This window comes from Pipistrellus hanaki (genome assembly GCF_964339955.1).
Source record: "Pipistrellus hanaki genome assembly, chromosome: 16".
In the NCBI taxonomy this organism is placed as follows: domain Eukaryota; kingdom Metazoa; phylum Chordata; class Mammalia; order Chiroptera; family Vespertilionidae; genus Pipistrellus; species Pipistrellus hanaki.
The window spans coordinates 31,720,733-31,730,223 of NC_140518.1; positions in this window are offsets into that span (position 1 = coordinate 31,720,733).

Here is a 9,491-nt window from a genome sequence, read left to right on the forward strand (position 1 = left end):
CCAGTTTGGCTCAGTGAATAGAGCATTGGCCTGCAGACTGAAAGGTCCCAGGTTCGATTCTGGTCAAGGGCATGTACCTTGATTACAGGCACATCCCCAGTAGGAGGTGTGCAGGAGGCAGCTGATCGATATTTCTAACTCTCTATCCCTCTCTCTTCCTTTCTGTAAAAAAATCAATAAAATATATTTTAAAAAATCAAATAGAAGATGACACTGGCACATAATTCCTCAGAATGTTCTCAGCAAGTAATCTGGAGGCTGGGGGGTTTCCATTAGACTGCAAGGCCCTGAGAGCCGGGCATGTTCTCTTCATCTTTACATCCTGTGTACGAGCTTTATGCAAAAACTCACATAAATCTTTTTCCAAATCCAATTGAATGTGACTCGGGGCCCCCAACCTTTGGGGGTGATGACATGCACATAGAGGAGGTGATTGCACAATGATGCGAATGGACTAAGTGCCCCTGAGTCATATTCTTTAAATGATTAATTTTGTGTTATGTGAACTTCACCTCAGTTTTTTAGAAAAGGGGACTATTAAATGGCCTTGCCTCTGGGAAGACTTCCTGACCTGCCCCTCCTCAGAATCTCCTATCTTCCTCCGTGCTCCCACCACCCCATCAATGGACAATGTTTTCATTGATTTTAGAGAGGGAGGAAGGGAGAGTGAGAGAGACATTATGGGTTGTTTATCTTACATGAAGAATATCAGCGAAGGATAGTGAGAAGATGGTAGGAGCATTTGCCTCTGGGGATGAGCAAGCTGGAAGTTATAGACCAGTGTTTCCCAAACTTCTCTCATGATGAGAATCACCTGGTAAAGTTGTTAAAACACAGATTCCTGAATCCCAACTAAGAAGTGCTAAACTAGAATTTTTGGGAACATATAGGTAAAATTGTATACTTAACTAGTGCTCTAAGACAGATTTTATATACAGAGCACTAAGTTAGGTATGCAATTTTACCTATATGTTCTCAAAAATTCTAGTTTAGCACTTCTTAGTTGGGATTCAGGAATCTGTGGTTTAACAACTCCACCAGGTGATTCTCATCATGAGAGAAGTTTGGGAAACACTGGTTTAGATGATACTTTTTCAGAGAAACAGGCTGCTCTGAAGAATGTCAGCATAGAAACATGTTTTTAACGGGTGGATGGAGACTCTTCTGCTCAGCCAAGAGCACTGGGGCAGCTGCACGCGGGTGGGAAACGGGAGCGCTGGCCCCTTAATGGCCTCGGGAGCCTCTCCCAGCGCATCGCACTGAATCATTTATGGTCGTGCACGATGGCGGTGCCGGCGTCTGGGCTGCGGCTCTCCTCAGACCCCATCCCACAGGCCCGGGCATTTCCATTTCAGTGAACACGGTTCCAGCTCTTTCCTCTCCTCCCTCTGCCCTGCCGGAGGTGCCTATGGGAAGAGAACCCATGAGTGGCTCTCCCACCTTGTCTGTGATTTTTAAAAAATGGAGTAAAGTTTCCTTCTCGCGGCCGGCTCTCTGCTTCCGGCCCTGCCTCCCACCGGGACATGGCTGAGGTCTGCAGGTGTGTTGCCGACCCCGGTAGGTAAGTGCCTCCTCCAAGTCCATGTCCTTTTCGCGGTGAGTCACTAAGACCTCCCTGTGCCTGTGTTCTGGTTCTGCTCTTTGACCCAACCCACTGATCAGTTCATAAAAATTTCACATAAACTAAAATTTATTCCCTAGACGGGGCTTGGTTCTATCTCGTTAATATTTAAGCCCAAGGAAACGCGGGCATTTGCCTTGGAGAAGTTCTTTATTGCAGGGGAAGATCTATATAGTGGTCATTGATTGTTCTATGATATTTTATTTCAGCCCAAACCTCTCTGTTGAGAGTGGCAAATCCTTACGGACCAGGGCTTTCTTCATGCAGCACCGCACACAGCTCCCACGCCATCACGTTTTCCTGGGCAGCACCCTGAGCAGTGGCTACACTGCATTTCCCTGCACAGACACCCAGCTCCTGATTGTTTCGTTATACAAATATAACACCCTGTTTTCAAACTATAAAGTGGTTTCCAATTTTTATCCCATTATGAGCAACACTCGCTCTTCCTTTTTTATTTGTGTTATTTTTTTTTTTTAATATATTTTTATTGATTTTTTACAGAGAGGGAGAGGGATAGAGAGTTAGAAACATCAATGAGAAAGAATCATTGATAAACTGCCTCTTGCACACCCCCTACTGGGGATGTGCCCCCAACCAAGGTACATGCCCTTGACCGGAATCAAACCTGGGACCTTTCAGTCTGCAGGCCGACGCTCTATCCACTGAGCCAAACCGGTTTCGGCTGTATTATTTTATTTTATTTTTAATATATGTTTTATTAATTTTTACAGAGAGGAAGGGAGAGGGATAGAGAGTTAGAAACATCAATCAGCTGCTTCCTGCACACTCCCTACTGGGGATGTACCTGCAACCAACGTACATGCCCTTGACCAGAATCGAACCTGGGACCCTTGAGTCTGCAGGCCAACGCTCTATCCACTGAGCCAAACAGCTTAGAGTGTGATTTTCCTTTTTTAAAATCCTCAAAGCAGGAAAGATTCTGCCAATTCCCAGACTACTGTTATGTCTGAAGCCTCTTTCTATCTACCTACCTACCTATCTATCTATCTATCCATCCGTGTGTGTGTGTGTGTGTGTGTGTGTGTGTGTGTGTGTTTAATTGGGCCCAATTGAGCTCCCCGATTTGCCATGAGGAATGTCTAGGCTATTTCTCGTAAATGCAATAAGAAGGGAGCCCAAGAAGGATGATGCTGACGTGGAGAGAGTAGCACCCATTGGGCTTGGGCCAGGAATAGTTTCCGTGGAAGCAGGGATGAGGGGGAAACTAAATGGCCTCCCAGAAAGGTCCCTTTTCACACCCTGAGGCTCACGGTCCCCCGTGCTGCCTCCTCTGAGGAACCCTCCACCTCCTATTTGTTGACTTCTTACTATGGTCATTCTCAGTCCTCGCCGCATATTAGAATCATCTGGGAAAGAGGGGCTTAAAAATGTATGTATACCAGATCTACCCACAAGAAGCTTTGATCCAAGTGGACTGGGGTTTATCCCAGACATCAAAATTTGTTTTTATTGATGAGAAAGGGGGGGGGGGGTAGAGAGAGAGAGAGAGAGAGAGAGAGAGAGAGAGAGATAACATCTACCTTTGTTCCGATTTATGCATTCATTGGGTGCTCCTTGTATGTGCCCTGGCAGGGGATGGAACCCACAACCTTGGTGCACTGGGTCGATGTTCCAACCAACTGCGCTACCCAGCCAGGGCCGGAATTTGTTCTAAAATTCTCCGGTGATTCCAACTTGCAGTCAAGGCTGAGAACCTCTGCTTAGTGGCTTCCTACCCTCCTGCGGGGCCTGAGTCGCTGGCCTTGGTGCTGAATCCCATCAGGCCAGTTTGTTTTCAGGGCGCCCACCCCCCCCCCACCCCACCCCCCACCCCCCCCCCCCGCTTCCCCTTGGGCTCTGCCAAAGCCACCAGCGGCTGTTTCAGAAATGCTGATGCCTGGAGGAAGCACATCCCCGCTCACGCTGAGCGACTGGGCTGGAAGGTCAGCGTTTCACTGCAGCTGCATCCACCTCCCCAGGCAGCCGATTAGCTGCAGCAACAGGAGCCGCTGCTTAACAGAAACAGGAGCTCTTTGGGGGCTGAGCTTTTAATGCCCAAAAGAGCATTGTGGCCGAAACCGGTTTGGCTCAGTGGATAAGAGCGTCGGTCTGCGGACTGAAAGGTCCCCGGTTCGATTCCGGTCAGGGGCATGTACGTTGGTTGCGGGCACATCCCCAGTAGGGCGTGTGCAAGAGGCAGCTGGTCGATGTTTCTCTCTCATCGACGTTTCTAGCTCTCTATCTCTCTCCCTTCCTCTCTGTAAAAAAATCAATAAAATATATTTTTTAAAAAAAGAAGAAGAAGAACATTGTGTAGCTAAACAATAGGACATTCACATCACGCAGAAGCCTCTTGCTTTGGGTTGCAGCATTTGGCTCCTGGAGGAAGAGCTCCTGGAACGAGGTAGCTCTGCAGAAGAGGGCGGGGCAGGCCTGGGGGTGCAGCCAGCTGCGAGGAAGGGGCATTAGTCAGAATTTGTGGTCTGAATCTCACTCCTACTTTTGCCTGGCAGCGTGGCTTTCCCTCAATCCACCTAATGGTCCATCCCGTCTCTAGAAAGCGGGGGTAACGATGGCTACCATAACACGCTCTGATTGTGTTGTTGTTGTGTGGAGCAGTGCTCGTAATATATCCACAGAGTCAGGGAGGCGCGGCTAACCGCCAGAAAAGAGATGCGCGTGTTTGTGCTGACGGTCAGGAGCAAGGCCTCCTCTTATGCCTCCTTGGTCCTCTCTCTTGCTGATGGGAGGGAGGAGAGAACACTTCAGGGGTTGCTGGCAGCCGCATCCACTGTGGTAAGGGCAGCGAGGGGGGAATGTGAGCTGTGCTCTGTGTGGTGCCGGGGGAGAGGCCGGTGGAGCCTCACAGGGGAACACGCCCCGGGGGTGATTCTGATGAACACCAGCGTCTGAAACCCCTGCTCCAGGGCATTCCACTGGGCTACTCCATTGTAGAGGGGTAGTTGTTATTTTAAGTTTGGAACTGTTACCGATGGCGCTGTTCTGAACGGTCTTGAATATGGGTTTGGGGGACATGCGTGTATACTTTTCTGTCGGCTCCATATACCTAGGAGCAGGATTGTTGGGTTATAGCTTATGTATGTATTCAGCTTTACTAGACACTGACCAACATTATTATTTCCAAAAACAATGGCACCAATTTCCATTCCGATCAGCAGTGCATTTCAAGCCCTCTACATCTTCACAGTACGTGGGGTTACCAACCTGACTGCATTCTCCTGAAGAATGATGTCTTTATGTGGGTGTTTTATATGCTCAGTCTCTATTAGAACGTTCTTTATATAGTACCCCTCAAGTTTTTGTACATGTATTAATTAAATTTTTCCATTAATTAATTTTGCCATTGTTGAATAGATATATTGCAAATATACCCTGCCCAGTGGGGTGTGTCTCTCACATCAATGTTTCTCTCTCCCTCTCTTTCCCTCCCTCCCTCCCTTCTTCCCTTCCTCCCTCTTTACCACTCTCTAAAAATCAATGGAAAAAATATTCTCCGGTGAAGATTAACAACATCAAAGAATGAGATTGAAGTTTTTGGTGAAAATGAAAATCTACAATTTACTGTCTTTAATTCACCTGTGTTCTGCCTGTCTGCCCTGTTAGCCATCTGTAAAGGGAGTGCCTTTTCTCTCTAATCACATGACCGTGTCCCCAGATGGAGGGTTTTCTTCATTTCTGCGTCATTGAATCCCTGAGCAAGGAGAAGGCTTAAGGGAGGCGGTTTTCCTGGTTTTCCTTCCCTGCAGGACCTCTTATCCCCTGAGATTGAACCTCCAGAGCTCAGACCCCTCCACCTCCCCCCCATCCCCGCACCCCTGATCTGCCCTTTGGCGGGGGGGAGGGGAGGCATCATGGGGAGAGGGCTCTCTGGGGAGAACAGCCTGCTGGGGCAGGGCTCCTCACAGAGGCTCCTGGGCAGGTGGGACTTTGCCCTTGGGGGTGGGCCAGCCAGGCCTCCCTGGGGCCAGGACTGAGCCCGGGGACTCTTAGAAACAGACTCCCCAGACACGTGAGCGCGCCGTCCGAAATGAGAGCCGGAGGCTCCGCCCTGAGGGATGGATTGGCTGCGGGGCTCAGCAGCTCTCCTGGGTGAATGCTGACGGCCGGCCGTGGGGCCCAGAAGAAGACGGACAACCGGGAAAGGGCCGGGGTTCGGAGAAAAACTTGCACCGGATTTTGAACTAGAAGCTGTCGAGCTCTTTGCGGGCTCACACTTGTAAGCAGTCGCTGGTGGGGACAGCGAATTGTAATAGTCGTCTCAAAAGCGCCCTGAGAAAGTTCTAGTTTTGAAATAACAAAGGCCCAGAGGTGAGCTCATTTGTTCTAATTAAAAGTGCAACAAGCCGAAACCGGTTTGGCTCAGAGGACAGAGCGTCAGCCTGCGGACCGATTCGGTCAAGGGCATGTACCTTGGTTGTGGGCACATCCCCAGTGTGGGGTGTGCTAGAGGTGCTGATCAATGTTCCTCTCTCATCGATGTTTCTAACTCTCTATCCTTCTCTCTTCCTCTCTGTAAGAAATCAATAAAATATATTTTTTTAAAAAGTGCGACTGATATTTGATTTCATGTGAAGTGATGCATGTATCCAGTTGGTGAACTAGTACCATCTCCTGTCTGAATTTTTCCACAATCATCTAAAATATGTTTCATAAACCGAGCGGTGCATTTTGGATGGATTTAGGTGAACTTGCATCAAACCAATCTAACAGCAAGAGGACCCTGACCTTCTGCATCGACAGGAACAGCGGGTCACCCCATTGCACATTCCCACAGGGCCTTTGCCTCAGTTGGTCAGCTAACGAAGCCTCTTTGTGAAGTTCAGCCTGTGAAACCCGTTTTCCTATCAGCTCAGACTGAGGCTTTGGGTAAAACGGTGTCAAATGAAAAGAGCACTTAGGATTTTATATTACGTTATTACTAGAGGCCCAGTGCATGAAAATCGTGCACTGTTAGGGCCGCTAGTGGCTGCCGGCTGTCTGCCGGGGCCTCTCTCCCTTCCCTCAGCCGGCCCGCCCGCTGGTCCACTGCCTGGAGGAACTCCGGTCCAGGGGATGATTTGCATACTACGCTCTTATTATTTAGGATATCTGCAATTCCAGGTCTGACTCCATCGCTGACCATCCGTGAGGCCTGGAGCACATTCAAGGAACCGCTCAGCTTTCTGTACAAACCGCCGGAAGATGAGCTGAGTTCCCACACAGGCCCTGACTCAGCTGCTCCTCTGCCCTCACGCTGCCTGCCTGCCTCGGTGCTGCTTTTGGGCAGATGTGCAATTCGGGCATCCATGTTCCTGGGCTGCCTCCTCTGTGCCTCCCGCTGTCCTCATGTGCCTAGCCTGGCACCAAGGCCATTCCCTCCCTCCTACCCCTCCCCCCCACACACATACACAACAAGAACACGAAGAAATCAGTATCAAAATAGCATGAAATGGGTGACTACCACTGAGAAAACATACACATTGCCCCCCTGAATTCATCAGACGTGCAGTAAAGTACCTACTATGTGCCCGGCCCTGTCCTGAGCCCTGGGGCATTCGCTATGTACAAAAATGAGACTTGGGGGCGGGGGTGGGGAGGGTAGGATGAGCAGCAGACAGTAAACAAGCAAACCAACAAGGTGAGAACAGAAAATAAGTCCATGGCACATGAAAGAGTGTCCAGGGTATGCCATCTGGGGACATTTCTGTTTTGTTGATTACTTTGTGCATTTGCCAAGTTTGCCACGGCAGGGTGTATTAATTGTGTCACCAGATGAAATGTAAGAAGAAGCACACCCTCCACGCTCCGGGGAAGTCACTCGGAGAAGAGTGAGCACAGCAGGTAGTGCCCTGTGGCGGGCGGCGGGCAGTGCGAGGTTTGCTGCCCTCTGTTTCCCCCACGTCTGTCCTGTTGTCATGACGTCGCACTTGTAATTAGACCCGCTGCGCAGGGAGCCCGGCCTCTCGGCGTGTTTACCTCCAGCCTGGTTAACCAGCCCCACGCAGCTCCCCTGGGCCGCGATCAAAACATCGAGCTCGCTCTCCCAGGAGGGCAGCCCCGCCCTGCCTGGAGCCCTGCGCATCCCCTCCCTCCAGGGAATGTCCCGAGACCCTGGGGTGTCTTCCCCGGCCGGCCGCCAGGGGGAGCCTGAGCTGGGACCGCCTCTGCTTCCCAAAGCCCTCAGCTGATGGATGGGCTGCAGGAGGGCTGAGGGGTCTGGTTTGAGCGATAAAAGGAAGTCACACAGGACTATTCTTTTTCTTTTTTTCTTTTTTTTAATATATTTTATTGATTTTTTACAGAGAGGAAGAGAGAGGGATAGAGTGTTAGAAACATCGATGAGAGAGAATCATCGATCAGCCACCTCTTGCACACCCCCCACTGGGGATGTGCCCGCAACCAAGGTACATGCCCTTGACCGGAATCGAACCTGGGACCCTTCATTCTGTAGGCCGACGCTCTATCCACTGAGCCAAACCGGTTTTGGCAGGACTATTCTTTTTTTAAATATATTTTTTTTATTGATTTCAGAGAGGAAGGTAGAGGGAGAGAGAGAGAGAGAGAGAGAGAGAGAGAGAGAGAGAGAGAGAGAGAGAGAAACATCAATGATGAGAATCATTGATCGGCTGCCTCCTACATGTCTCCTTTAGGGACTGAGCCAAGAACCCAGGCATGTGCCCTGACTGGGAATCCAACCGTGACCTCCTGGTTCATAGGTCAACACTCAACCCCGGCCACGCCAGCCGGGCACACGGGACTATTCTTCCATCCAGTTCAAAACCATCCTGTGGGCTCCCTGGCATCCAAGTGGCCCCTCATGGACCTCTTGCTACAGCCCCAGGCCCTCAGAGAGGTGAGCAGGGGAAGGAGGAGGTGCCCCAGGCATCGGCCTCCCGCTGGGGGAGGGCCGCGGTGGGAAATGGTGGGGGGCGGGGGGAGATGTGAGAGGAGATGGTGAGAGGAGATGTGGGGACAGGAGCCGGATGGAGGCATCCAGTTCCAGGATGAAGGCCAAGAGCAAGAACTGAACCAAAAGCCAAGGTCAGCAGGAGTGAACCCTGGGGAGGTCCCTGGAGGTGATGCGGAGGGAGGGAGCTTTTCTGGAGACTGGCCCAGTCAGCCAGAGAAGGAGAGAGGCCTGCTCCGTCCCACCCTGGGCCCATGGTGGGTGGCCTCTCCTCAGGGGAGGCTGGCAGGTGTGAAGGGGCAGGCCAGAGGGGCACTGACAGGGACTGGGACCTCAGAGCCCTGCAGAGTCCGGCTGTAATGCAAAGAGCCCTTTTATTATAAAGTGACTGTTGCTATTTTTTAAAATATATTTTATTGATTTTTACAGAGAGGAAGGGAAAGAGATAGAGAGTTAGAAACATCAATGAGAGAGAGTCATCGATCAGCTGCCTCTTGCACACCCCCTACTGGGGATATGCCCGCAACCAAGTACATGCCCTTGACCGGAATCAAACCCAGGACCCTTCAGTCCCAAAGCCAACGCTCTATCCATTGAGCCAAACCGGTTTCGGCTGTTGCTATTTTTTTTAAATTACTTTTTTAAAGCCTAGGAGAAAAATGCTCATTATTCCTATTGATTGCCTTGGTTAATGGATTACAGGGAATATTTTTTCTCCTTTATGTATTCCTACTTTTTAAAAATTAAATTCCAGCCCAGCCAGTGTGGCTCAGTGATTGAGCATCCAGCTGTGAACCAGGAGGTCATGGTTTGATTCCCAGTCGGTCAGGGCACATGCCCAGGTCATGGGTTCAGTCCCCAGTAGGGGGATGCGCAGGACGCAGCCGATCCATGATTGTCTCTCATCACTGATGTCTCTCTCTCTCTCTCCCTCTCCCTTCCTCTCTGAAATCAATAAAA